The sequence below is a fragment of the Pleurodeles waltl genome, chromosome 7, assembly GCF_031143425.1.
Source record: "Pleurodeles waltl isolate 20211129_DDA chromosome 7, aPleWal1.hap1.20221129, whole genome shotgun sequence".
Classification (NCBI taxonomy): Eukaryota; Metazoa; Chordata; class Amphibia; order Caudata; family Salamandridae; genus Pleurodeles; species Pleurodeles waltl.
In genome coordinates this window covers 1,438,417,924-1,438,430,692 of record NC_090446.1, presented here as the reverse complement: position 1 = coordinate 1,438,430,692, position 12,769 = coordinate 1,438,417,924, and the positions used below count along the sequence as shown (strand labels likewise).

At 46.1% G+C, this 12,769-nt stretch overlaps 1 protein-coding gene across 2 annotated transcripts in view; it reads left to right on the top strand.

Annotated features, from left to right (window-relative positions):
- The first annotated feature begins 7,326 nt into the window (after window positions 1–7,326).
- Window positions 7,327–12,769, top strand: part of LOC138246454 (putative methyltransferase DDB_G0268948) — a 398,361-nt gene continuing 392,918 nt past the window's right edge. For both annotated transcript variants that reach the window (XM_069201073.1, XM_069201071.1), the window contains exon 1: window positions 7,327–7,484. The gene's annotated coding sequence lies outside the window, so the exon portion shown is untranslated. The remainder of the gene's footprint in view (window positions 7,485–12,769) is intronic.

Here is a 12,769-nt window from a genome sequence, read left to right as displayed (position 1 = left end):
AGTAGGCTGAATGGCATGCTTTTATTTTCCCCTCCAAGGTACATGCTCTAGGTCTACTACTCTAATCTAAAAGCCTAGGCCCCAGCAGAGACATGACTTTCCTGTGTGCTGAGTGAAATAATAGTTACTTGATAACCTAGAGTTTGAATGACTCAGGAAAATGGTATAAGCCTGTATTTTTAAGCAGGGGGCACTTGCTTACCAAAAGTATTCATTCAGCAAGGCGCTAAAATTCTTCTGTCAAAGCTCTCTTGGTTAACCAACTTTACTGGATGATTTACTGACAATTTTCCTTGACTATCATTTGTATTTCGGGAACAAATGTGATCCATCTCTTTTCAGAAAGGGTCTCTATGAAGCACCCAATGCTCTGGCTTTTAGCACTATAGACTCAGCTCTGGATGCAAGAATGCTCTAATCCCAAATAGCAATTTAAATAATTGTAAATAAGGTGCTGAGGTTGGTGTGATTCTCAGTTCTAAGCAAATGTTGGCTAGTTGGGGTTACCCCTAGATGTTTTAGATATGAGAGAATGCAGAATGTGGCTCTATACATCCATTGATGTGATCATGTTACTCTGGCCCTCTTCCAATGGTTTCCAATCACCTAGCAGATTTAATTTCAATTTCCTGTTTGCTGGAGTGAGCTATTTAGAAGTGTACACTGCTCAGTAGCCAAACTGTTTAGATCTACTTGTCATTCAGCCCTGTTCAATCGTCTAATAGCATCTGAGAGTTAGGATGAACACCTAATTTCATGTCATCACAGGCATTGTCCCCAGTCCCACTCTTAATCTAGAAATAATTGCTTTGTAGCCTACAAAGCATTGCTATTGAAGGTGTTTTTTTTTGCAGTTTTATATTGTGCAATAGTGCAAACTCAACTCAAACATATCGGGACAGTGTACATAAGCACCACTTTAAATGAGCGATGCTGGAATCCGCGACAGAGCCCTAGACTGGGTCACCTCCTTTCTCACCAGCAGAACCCAGAGAGTCCGCCTCCCCCCATTCTGCTTAGAGGCCACCGAAATCATCTGCGACGTACCTCAGGGTTTGTCCCTCAGCCCAACCCTCATCTGCGTCAACATGGCCCCGTTCGCTAATATCGCCCGATCCCACAACCTCAACATCATCTCATATGCCGACACCCAGCCGAACCTCTCCCTCACCAAGGACTCCGCCAAGTCCAACCTCCACAAAGGAATGGAGGCCATCGCCAAATGGATGAAAAACAGCTGCCTCAAACTCAATTCTGACAAGATGGAAGTCCTCATCTTCAGCTCCACCCCCTCCGCATGGGATGAATCGTGGTGGCCTGCCACTCTCTGAACCGCTCCGACTCCCACCGACCACGCACGCAACCTAGAATTAATTTTGGATTCCTCATTATCCATGACCCAGCAAGTCAACATGATCTCCTCCTCCTGCTTCAACACCCTCTGCATGCTCCGAAAGACCTACAAATGGATCCCCATCGAAACCAGAAGAACAGTCACCCAAGCCCTCGTAAGCAGCAAACTGGACTACAGCAATGCCCTCTACGCAGGAACCATGGGCAAACTCCAGAAGAGGCTGCAACGCATCCAGAACGCCTCCGCTTGCCTCATCCTGGACTTTCCTCGCCACTGCCACATCCCAGGCTATCTGAGAGACCTGCACTGGCTTCCAGCCCACAAGAGAATCACCTTCAAACTCCTCACCCACTCTCGCAAAGCACTGCACAACACCGGACCAGAATACCTCAACAGACAGCTCTCCTTCTACACCTCGATCCGGCATCTCCGCTCAGCCGACCTCGTCCTCACAACCGTCCCACGCGTCCATAGAACTACAACCTGCGGCAGATCATTCTAGTACCTCACCTCCAAGACGTGAAACACTCTTTCCACCGACCTGCGTCAGACCAAAGACCTCCTTACCTTGAGGAAACTCCCCAAGACCTGGCTGTTCGAGCAGTAGCAGCACCCCACCCCGTCAGCGCCTTGAGACCCTCACGGGTGAGTAGTGCGCTTTACAAATTTCTGATTGTAATTACTAAACACTCTTTTACGTTTTAAAAAGATGAAATCATGAAAATAGGAATCAGGATATTTACTTTTCTTAAAATTGTCAAATTTCTTATTTCACTACTTAATTATGTACAATACTAATGCACTCCACTGCATAATAACATCAGCCTATGTTTTATGAAAAATAAATCTGCTAGGTCGCAAATCTGTTTCTGCCTCATTACCACACACATGGTCCCTTGATTGAACACATTTCTAGGAAATTCTGTTACATTAGACTCTTTTTATTGAGACATAAATGGTGAGCAACAAAAGGTTCTGAACTATTTTCAGGCCACCTTTTGCCCTCCATCTGCACAGAGCTCTGGGTCGAGCTACAGGTGTATTAAATCAAGGATCCTAAAGGCCAGAGTCCATACACTTAAATTTAGGTTGCATCTGGTGGCACGCAGCGCACTGTCAGACATAGTTGCATGTGGTTTTGTTCTGCCTTATAGATGAGATGATGAAGTCATAGCCCTATACCATTTACTTCCATTCAAATCAAATCACCTGCAGAATTGGGTCAAGTAAGCCAAGTGGTGGGCACGAGAATTAGAGCCTTATTTGGAGTTTAGTTGGAGGTAGTCTGTCAGTCAGGATAGTGAAGGCCATTACGTCCCCAATCCGGATACACCAAATTTAGAGGTCAAGACTGACCCACCTGTAACCTCTGCACTGTTAGAGGAACCAATGTTCCAGCATTTCCTCTGAAGGTATAAAAAGTTTGGTGGACAGACACCATCAGTTATGATCGCCCTCCACCCAACGTTTTGGTTTTCAGAAGCAAGTCTGAATATGGGAGCATGGTTTTAAAAAACTAATAGCTAATGATCCTCACACCAAGAGAGATTTCTCCCAGGTGTGGCTAATTCATTTAGTTTTCGTTTCCTGACAGCCAAGTTTTGCTTTGGGGTGTTAAGACAGAAAAAGAAACACTTGAACCTCCACCCTCACAAGGGCGGGAGGTGGGATACCCTTGCTTGAGGTCGAACACTCTGCCATGTCCTTGGAGTAAGCTTTCCCATAACAGAGCCAACAAGGGCACCGGTGAAATAAAGCTGACAGCCTGCCCAATTCTCAATAGGGGAAGGGAATGAAAGATCCACAAAAGTCTAAAATACACCTTTAGTCTATCCATATAGTATTTGGATTGGGTGCTTTATGTTGCCAAACATACAGTCTGTGCATGTTAATTGTCTGATATAGGTTATAGGTTGACAGTAACGAGAGCATTTAAATATTCTATTCCAATAAGATTAAAATGACCCAAAGTGAATGTTGCTACCAAAACGTATTTCTGTGATAAAAACATTTTTCACCTTAAAACTACATGTGCTCTTTGGGTTGGAGGGGGTCATAGTATTGTGGTTGAAATATCGATCTCAAACAATCTTGGATCCACAAAATCAACTCTCTTTATGTCTTCTTTTAATGGTAATACAGTGCTGGCAAATACTGTGAATGCACTGTATTACAGGATTGATATGTTTGACCTCAACGCCAAAGCTGCTGCTGCTCTTGGGGACTATGCATCCCAGGAGGTTTGAAGGTGAGGAGGAGACCGCCACATCTGCCATCGCCTGTGTGACCCCATAGAGCTATTTAGCGCTGAAGTTTCTTCCGAGGCATGGGATACGTGTGGCCCGTGCCGGAGAAGCTGGGGTCAAAGGGCAGGCCCACCTGTGCCAGGAAGAGTCGGGGCCACCGCCGTTGACCCTGCTTCAGGTCACCCATGCTGGCTATCCAGGACATCTTTAAATTATTGCTGAGACATAATTTAGTGTGTAACAAAGGCCTCCGCAGCTCCTGTGGTGCGGGGGATGGGGTGTCGGGGGATGATGTATACATATGGGTGAATTGTGTGTCTGCTGCACATGGAAGATGTATTGCTGAAGCCAGTCTGTAGCCAGTATTTGCATGCATCAAGGTGTGTTTGGGGTCTACAGCCTTCCATCATGGTTTCCGACCTTGAAGAGTAGTTGACTTACCATGAGGGGTAGTGGTAATGCACTGCTACTGAGTACATGTGTGGAATGCTGTTGACATTGCGGTACAGCCTTATAGTTGTACCAAAGGTTTAGGGTCCTCAGTCTGCTTGTTTGGGGAAATGTTAGGTGGACTTATCAGTCTTGTCCTGCTGTGTAGGCATGTCATGCTGCATTGTCAGCTGATGTGTGGCAAGCACCTATTCCTGACTACTCAGGGAGGTGAACAATAGAGGATGTTACCTATGTTACAACTTTCCCATCCTACACATGTGAGTGCCTATGCAGGCCTTTACATATGTGGTATAATAGCTGCTGGACCAGTCATCCTGTGTATGTGTTCAAATGCTGTGGATGTATGTCTTGTTTACATGCCTTACAACTTTGTGCCTGTTTCCATTTCATTTTCCCTCTTCAGGTCACATCTCTGTCTGCAAGCTGATTTCTGTATTGTCTGTTGCCATCATTTACACTGGATATCATTACAATTTGGATGTACTTACACACCTGCCTTTGTGTCCCACTACATCTGTCACTTCAACATTTTTGTGGTGCGAACATGCATATATATTTGCTGCTTGGAAACAGGATTGCCACTAAATAAAATGAAGAGACGTGCACCATGACTTCTGTGAATTTGTGTTTATTAAGTGTATGACATCACAGTCCAGAGGAGTGGGGTAATGGTGTGGGTGCTGATCAGAGTGGGAGGTACAGGCGTTTATCTCACAGGTCCTGTATCCATTTGCCCGGTATGCTGTGTACTTGGTATTGGATAGACAACAGGGTGTAACAGTGGCACACAAAGGTGACAGTTGAGAAGAAGGATCACTTCCTGGTGTGGGGATTGGTCTTGGCCTTAGGTCTTGCAGGATGTCTGGATGGACGGCCTCTTTTGCGGGGTCTCTCAGCTGCAGGGGTAGGGGTGCTGGTGGCCTGTGGGTCCTCCTGCTGTGCCTCAATTCCAGTAGCAGGTGCTGATGTTGTTGGCAGTGGTGTTGCCTGACTACTGGATGGGGCCTGCTGTTGGGTTGAGGAAGTCTGCAGGATGTAGTTCAATTTCTTGAACTCCCCTAATATGGAGATCATGGTGGCATTGAGTGCCTGCCACTGCTGCATGGCCTCCTGGTGGTATTCCCCCTGCAGCCTTTGCGTGTCCTACAAGATGGTGAGTATCTGGCCCAGCTTGTTCTGGGTTTGCTGGTAGGCTCCCAGGACTCTGGAGATGGCCTCCTGGCCAGTCATGTCCTGTACCAGCCTCGTCCCTTGGCCCATGATTGCCCTCCCACTGGCCCTTGCCCCCTGTGCCTGTGCCCCTGGTGCAGTGTGCCCCCTCACACTGACACCAGGACCGTCATTGTCTTGGGTGTGCACTGTTGACTCCTGTCCTGTGGGGAACACTATTGTCTGATGTGATCTCGGGACACAGGTGGGTTCTGCTGTACCTTGGCTGCCAAAGGGGAGGTGGTTTCATTTGAGGGCAGGGTGAAGCTGGTGGTGGTGGACTGTCCATTCATGCCTGATGGGCCAGGTTCGACATCCATATCCAGACTTCCAGGGGACTCCTCCCCTATTGGACCTGCTTCGAAGCCTGGGCTTTCTGTCACTGGGCCCCTCTACTGTGTGGCAGTACTTGGGAGACCTGTGGAGTGAGAGGTATTGTGTCAGATGATGGTATTGTAGCAGTGACACACATAGTTGTATGCCATCACTGACTGGATTTGCAGGGTAGTAATGACATTGACAGTTAGGAGTCCACTACTTGTGTTTCCATCAGTGGAATGTTGCAATGGGTCTATTTTGGAGGATAGTTAATGTTTGCCATGCTACTGTCATTGCCATGTGCTGATGTGTATTTCTTATACTTATTGGTGATGGGGAGTGACATGGTTTAACGTGCAATTGCAGAGTTGTGATGTGGTTGTAGCAGTCATGCAAGTGTAGGGAGTGTTGCATTGTGGTAGATGTGGTACTTGCTGCAGTGTGGAATATCCATGTACTAGGTGGGTCTGTGAGGGAATGGTGTCAGTGGGATGCTGTGGCATGCGAGGGTGGGTATTGGGTCCATGTTGGGTTTGTGCATGTTAGGGTGGTGGGGGTATATGCTGTGCACAGGGACATGTTGGCCGGTGAGTAAAGTAGACTTAAAAGTGACAATTCCATTAGGTATTCCTGTCAGCCCTTCAGGATATAGAATGGCCAGGACCTTCTCTTTCCACTGAGACATTTCTGGGGATGGGGACCCACCATCTGTCATCATTATGGTAATTTGGTGCCTGGAAGCCATGGCCTGTACCTTCCCCCTAAGGTTGTTCCACCTCTTTCTAATGTCCTCCCTTGTGAGTGGATGGGTCCCCACTGCATTCATCCTGATGATTATCTTTTGCCATAGGTCGTTCTCCCGGGCTATGGATGTCTGCTGGACCTGTGCTCCAGACAGTTGCGGCTCCACTCTGAGGATTTATTTAACCATTACCCTCAGCTCCTCTTCTGTGAATCATGGGTTTTTTGGTGGTCCCATGGTGGTTGTGTTGTGGGTGGGGGTGTGTGAAGTGCAGGGATTCTGGATGTGCTATTTATTGATGTGAGTTTGTGTAGTGGTATGTGTGTGTTCTCTGTGGTGTTTGTGTGCAGTGGTGTGTTGTATGATGCGTGTTCAATGTGATGGTACCTGTGGTATCTAGGTGATGTGGCTCCTTTCAGTGTGCTCTTGCCTCGCTCTGTCAGAGTTTCTGGTTGCAAAGGGTTACGGGTATGTGTGGGAGGGTGTTCTGTAGTGCTGTGGACAGGTGTGTGTATGTCTCAGGTGCTGGGCAATGTGGTGCAGTGTTCTGGTAGTGGTGCCTTTTTTCCCCACGGAGGTTTGGACCGTTAATGGATTACTGCTGTATTGGGTCCACAGTGCTGATTTGTGAATCGTTATTTGGTGGGTGGGATATTCTTGGTGTGGCCGTGCCGCGCCTCCTTCACGCTGTCGTTTCAACCGACAGAGTCGTTTTTTTGTGTGTATTTTGGGCAGTGTTGTGTGGGTGACTCGTAATATGGCGGTCTTCACTCCGCGGTCTTTCGGCGGCCACTTGCACAGTGGTCTTTGGTGATGACTGCCAAACTTGGAATGACCATCTCAGTCTAGAAGGTCACCTGGAACTTTTTATCATTCATCTTCTCAAAGATCTCTGACACAAACATGCACACACATGAAGCAAATTGTGTGTAGCAGCTGCTCCTTTAGGATTCTTATGAAAGCGAATTCTCTCAGCATCTTTTGCCGATACCACAGATCCTGTCTGTGCCTAGACATGCTCGCTGCCCTCCCTCAGTCAGGCTTTGTTGCTTTGCAGGGAGGAGAGATCCTCGAGCACAAGGGAGCTGCCTTTCCTTGAGTTACTTTCTGCCCACCAGTGAAGCGACTGCTGGGCAAGCAGGAAGACATACCCGTTGCAACTGTAAGTTATGTTTTTTCTCTTTGTTTAATTCTCTAGAATGTCTCAGCATCCTTAGCCTGCTAAGGATAGCAACGTAAGCGCCATGCTTCGTCTCTGCAGAAGCCATCTGGGTGTTGCCAGTAGTTGTGCTCATTTTTCTTTAATTTACCTTTTGTTTTGTGATTGCTTCCCCGTGTAGTCCGCTAATGACACACACACTGCTCACACTAAACATATTTTCATAAACCTGCACGCATACTTGTGCCTTTGGTGAGCCACTGATGTTGCTTTTTGTGCTGCTGTCATCTGTGACAGTGTCAGGGCATCATACAGTTTAAACCTGTTACTGAGTTTTAAAACTACTTTATGGAACACCTTAAAGCCATTTTCTATTACAATTGGTTTAATAGAGCGGCAGGAGGCTCTAGGCGCTGCCTCGTGCATTGCTCTCTTCCTGAGCCACTGGTAGCTCCCCACGCCCTCCCAACCAAGGTGCTCACTGCACCTGCTGCCAAGGTATTTATCTCGGTGGGTGGGATGTACCTGAACGAAGGGGTGTCACACAGGTGTCACACTACTCCGTTTCACACAATCACACTCACAAACGGACACATTACTGCTTTGTAGAAACTGATTTTACTTGTTTGTATCATTGTCTTATCCAGAAACAGGTATTTGCTTCTTCATCTTTAGCAATACTGGTTGGTTTCTTGCAAAAAACATGCCATGCACATTCTTATATTAGAAATTAGATTGCGGTCAGCACGTTTATCATAACACGTTTTTATAATGGCAACAAGCTGACAGAATTTCACTGAAGAAAATAGGGAAAACTGTACATCACCAAGCACACCCCTTCTTTGTACCTGAATGATCACTTGCTACAGGACGCCAGGAATACTATATGTGTCGTCCAAGTACCCTGATCGGGCAAACAACTCAGAAGGAGCGAGTAGGCTAGTGCAGTAGTAACTGTTTAGAAAGCCTCTGCTTTTGGCGGTCAGTCGTGGAGACCTGCAGAGCCCCCGAGCAGGGATCTGGTTGATCCAGTAACCTCGTACCCTCATGATAATAAAGGGAAGCAAGCCTTGCTGCCTTGCTGTTCATTCTCTACAGGTGGAACACACATTAATGAAAACGTGAGTTTTTACCTCCCAGGCTCAAACTCGTGCGTAAAGGAGAATTACGACCCTCCACAGACAGAGTCATATTAGCACAAGTGTAAGCTCTTGTTTAAGGACATGGTGGGTCAGGAAAATCCTCGTTGCATACCTTATGTATTATTCAAATCTGTTTATAATTCCATTCTTCAGACCACTGAGTGACTCAATGCGTTTTGGAGCAGCGCCATTGATGAAAGTAAGTGCCAGAGCTAACAGAACGAAGCAGGACTGCTAACGGAAAGAATACATCCCCGTTCTGCGCTAAATAAGAACTGGAATAAAAAAACTATTTTTTTTGTCCATGAAGATTCCCTTACTACTCCTGGGCCCGGTGTTCTACTTGTCATTGGTGCAGGGGCCGGGAGAGCCAGGCTCAGCTCTGTAACTATTCTAAGTGAAAGCATTCGCAGCGCTGAACACACACGTTCCCACCGCACTCCCAGTATCTATCTGTTTGTCTCCCTATAACCGGCTCCCTCAAGGTATTCACCTGCCTACGACGCTTCTGGCCAGACAAGTCAATGGAGCTCTGCTATCGCTCCTCCAAAGGCTATTGCATAAGCGCATGGAGAAGGGACGCTATGTACGCCTTGTAAATTACAAACTCTGCTATGATGACTGTGCCATAGCCTGTGCCTTCAAGCCAAAGAAACCGCGACCGACTGGCACCTGCACAGCAGGCCAAGTCAAAATCCATCTACACCCTGATGAAGCAGAAATGAAGGTTTTACATTTATTGACGCATAAACGTAGTGTGAAATAATCATGTGTGACTTTAACCAAACTAATAAAGATTGTACGGGGACAAAATGTGCCTTCAGAGTAGTTTGCCAACATTTATAAGCGTGCTTTATATAACGTGGTGTATTAGAATTGCACTAATCCGACATAATCATAAACGTGTGCTACAATTTGCTTGCTCGAAATGTTTTAGCTTAGCATAACTTTAGCGGAGGCTTTGGCCTAGTTGCCTGGTCTCACGGTTTAGATGCTCGTATTTTTCCAATGTGCTATTAAACGTGTATTTTTGCTTGAAGCTGTACTTTTCCACTGAGATCGTTCACATGCTTATCTTAAGGTTTCGTGCCAGCCTGGCATATTTCTCTCCTTACTCCAAGGTCAATCTGCAGGTGCGGACAATGGAAGCTCTGAAAGTGAGTTAATTGGTATAAAATGTTGCAACTTGCGTACTCGTCTCCAAGGATAATGTATGCTTAAGTAAAAGCTTGAGAACTGTTGTTTTTGATTGGACAATTTGAATTTAACCTATGAACCCTCCAATGGAAGACCCTACTGGATTTGAACTGTTGTCTATAAAACCCAGGTGCACGAGAGGAAAGCAGCCATTATTGGACATCCCGCCATTTTGTAGACTTTGCAGCTATTATGGCCCACTTAGCTGCGACGCCATTTTGAAAGAGACTTTGATGCTTTCTCTAATCGAGAGAAAGAGACTTTAAATGATTCTTGCCCTAGAGACTTTAACTTTGATCCCTTGCATGAAGTAGTAGTTTTACCTTGCCGCCGTGAGGCAATTGCCCTGTCCAACCCTGCCCCTTTGCCCCGTCCCATGCTGATCGAAACGGTACCCATGCTGATCGAGAAACGGTACCTGTGAGACGAAGACTTCCTTGTATGCTGATCGTAATTGGTAAATATGAAAGGAAATTGTACAATTGCATTGTGTTTCTTTTAGGTAACCAACTGCTGATTTTGATAAGACCCCTAGCTAGGAGTTTTCTAAATTAATGTTGCTAAATTGTTTTTGCATGAAGTCCCACATGCCAATGCTAATTTGTGGTTAGATGAGGATTCCTTTTGTTGCACGATGCAATTTGAGACCTTGTTATGCTGACTAAATGTATGCAATTAGTTCATTACAGATTATCGTATTAGTGATTTGCATCGCTATTATCGAATGCCTTGTTATTCAAATGCTACATAGATTGCATCTGTTTCGCCGCTATGGACAGCTATTAATGTTCATTTATGTTTATCATTTGGTGTTGAGACACATCTATATTGTGCTAGCTTTGTTAATATAGGGAAATAAATTCACTAACTCTGAACAAACTGGTGTGGTTATTCCTGACTGAAAGGTCAGGGTTCGCCGAAATGTATTCTGGATTAATTGTTAAGTGTTATGTTGATCAGGGTATTGCTTATGTTCGTTATTGATTATTGATTTAATGAAATTGACCGATATAGAGTACGGAGAGTCCCACTTAGCCAAAAGATTCATCGGCCTAAAGAGCGTCCAAATACAGGTAAATTATTAATACGGAACGCTCTATCAGTAGATGGTAGCAGAGGACGGTTTCGCCTTTTGGGACCCCGTACTATTAAAGTACATGGTGTTGAATTAACGGTTACGCCCTTTGAGACCCCATTCGAGAAGTTGAATTAGATTTTTCTTGGGTAAAATAGATTGACAGAATGATGATGGGCTAGGTCCACCGTGACTTTCCCGGGATCTCGGAGCTTGCGAATGAAGAGAATGGAGGTGTGAGATTGGCGTTGGTGGTACTAGTGACGGTATGAGAGAAGTTAGGGTTTTGCGCTTGCACAGCTTATTGCCGCAGATTGTGTGAAAAGGTTACAAGGATTTTATAGAATAGCGGAGTTGCGACTCCGAGTGTAGAAGTAGAGAAGTCGTCGAACTTCATAGAAAATAGCGGAGGTGCGACTCCGAGTGTGAGAGTAGGGAAGTCGTCGAACTTCATGTGCGTGTGGCGCTTTGTGCAGAAAAAGGTCCACGTGGTTGTTGTTGTTGAGACGGGCCCTGCGAGGTCAAGAGACTCCGGAGTATGTTGTTTTATGTTGTGGTCTGGTCGGTTTAGTAGGTTGACCGGGCGTGGTCAACGAGTCGGTACGTGTGTTAAGGGAGTGAAAGAAACTTCGACTTCGGGCTTTGACAAAATTCTAAGTGCACTAGAATAGATCATTGACAAGTTGAGAGTAGGTCTGCGGGTCAGATTCTGCTTGCGAAAGTGGGGACCGAGAAAGATGGAATAACTGCCGAGGCTAGTGAAAAGTCCCTAAGGTCCTGAAGCGGTTGTGTTACCCTTCCTGTAGTAAACCGACAGATCTGTTTTATATTTTTGGTAGCTCGCGATACATGCAAGAAGTTGTTACGAAAGGAGTTGAGTGAAGGAGGATTAGCCGCGAGGCTTTGTCAGCCGCAGTGTGTGTGAGTGTGACGTCACTAGGAGCCGCGCTGGGATAGGTTGGTTGCAGAGAAGGGTCGCGCACAGATTGGACGCAGTCCGTGGGGCTCGATTGGAAGGGGAAAGGCAAGCGAAGAGTATTCCGGGAATTAAAGTCACCTATTGATTACAAACTTTGTGAAATAGAAGACGAGAAAATGAAATTTTTTAAAGCATTCAAGAGTGCGATGAAGGGAGAGTCTTACATTAAAGCGAGCGTAGGAGAGGAGACGCCGCCCGAAGGTACACCAGCTTACATTGTAATGGAGGAAAAAGGGGTAGCTCCGTGTCTTTGGCTAAAGCAATGGCACAAGCTGACAGAGAAACATGGGAGCGTAGCATTCCCGATCCACGGGACATTTAATATAAGGATTCTAGAGAATTTGAGATTCGCGATGTACGACATGAAGGTGCCTCCAAGGCCAGCCCAGTTTGAGGCTCTAGTGATTTGGGAACTGATGGCTAGACAGCAACAGCAAAATAAATTCGAGACCAGGATAAGAAAGGTAGAAAAGACACTAGCGGACGCTAGGTGGGATAACGCACAGAAGGTGTGGAGGTCAGATGTATTGCAGGGGATAAAATTGTTTCCCGCAATTACTAAGGAAGAAGAGGAGACAGGTAAGAAAGCTACCTGTAAGACAAACAGGAGGTGTTCCAAGGAGTTAGAGGATGAGGAGTTAATAATGCAATTGCTGAACGACCGTCCACCACCTTATGCGGAGAGTGGACAAGGTCCAAGTACCAGTTCTGCCCCTCCGGCACCGGTACAGAACAGTGAAACTCAGAGTTCAGGAGCATCATCGGGGTCTAAGGACCCGAGTTTACTGTTCACCCCGCAGATACCGCAGGTTAGGAGAATATATCCAGATGTGCCCATGTTGAAACCAGCAGAAAATTATCAGCCGCAGATGCCAGGGTACTACAGCAGTGACAA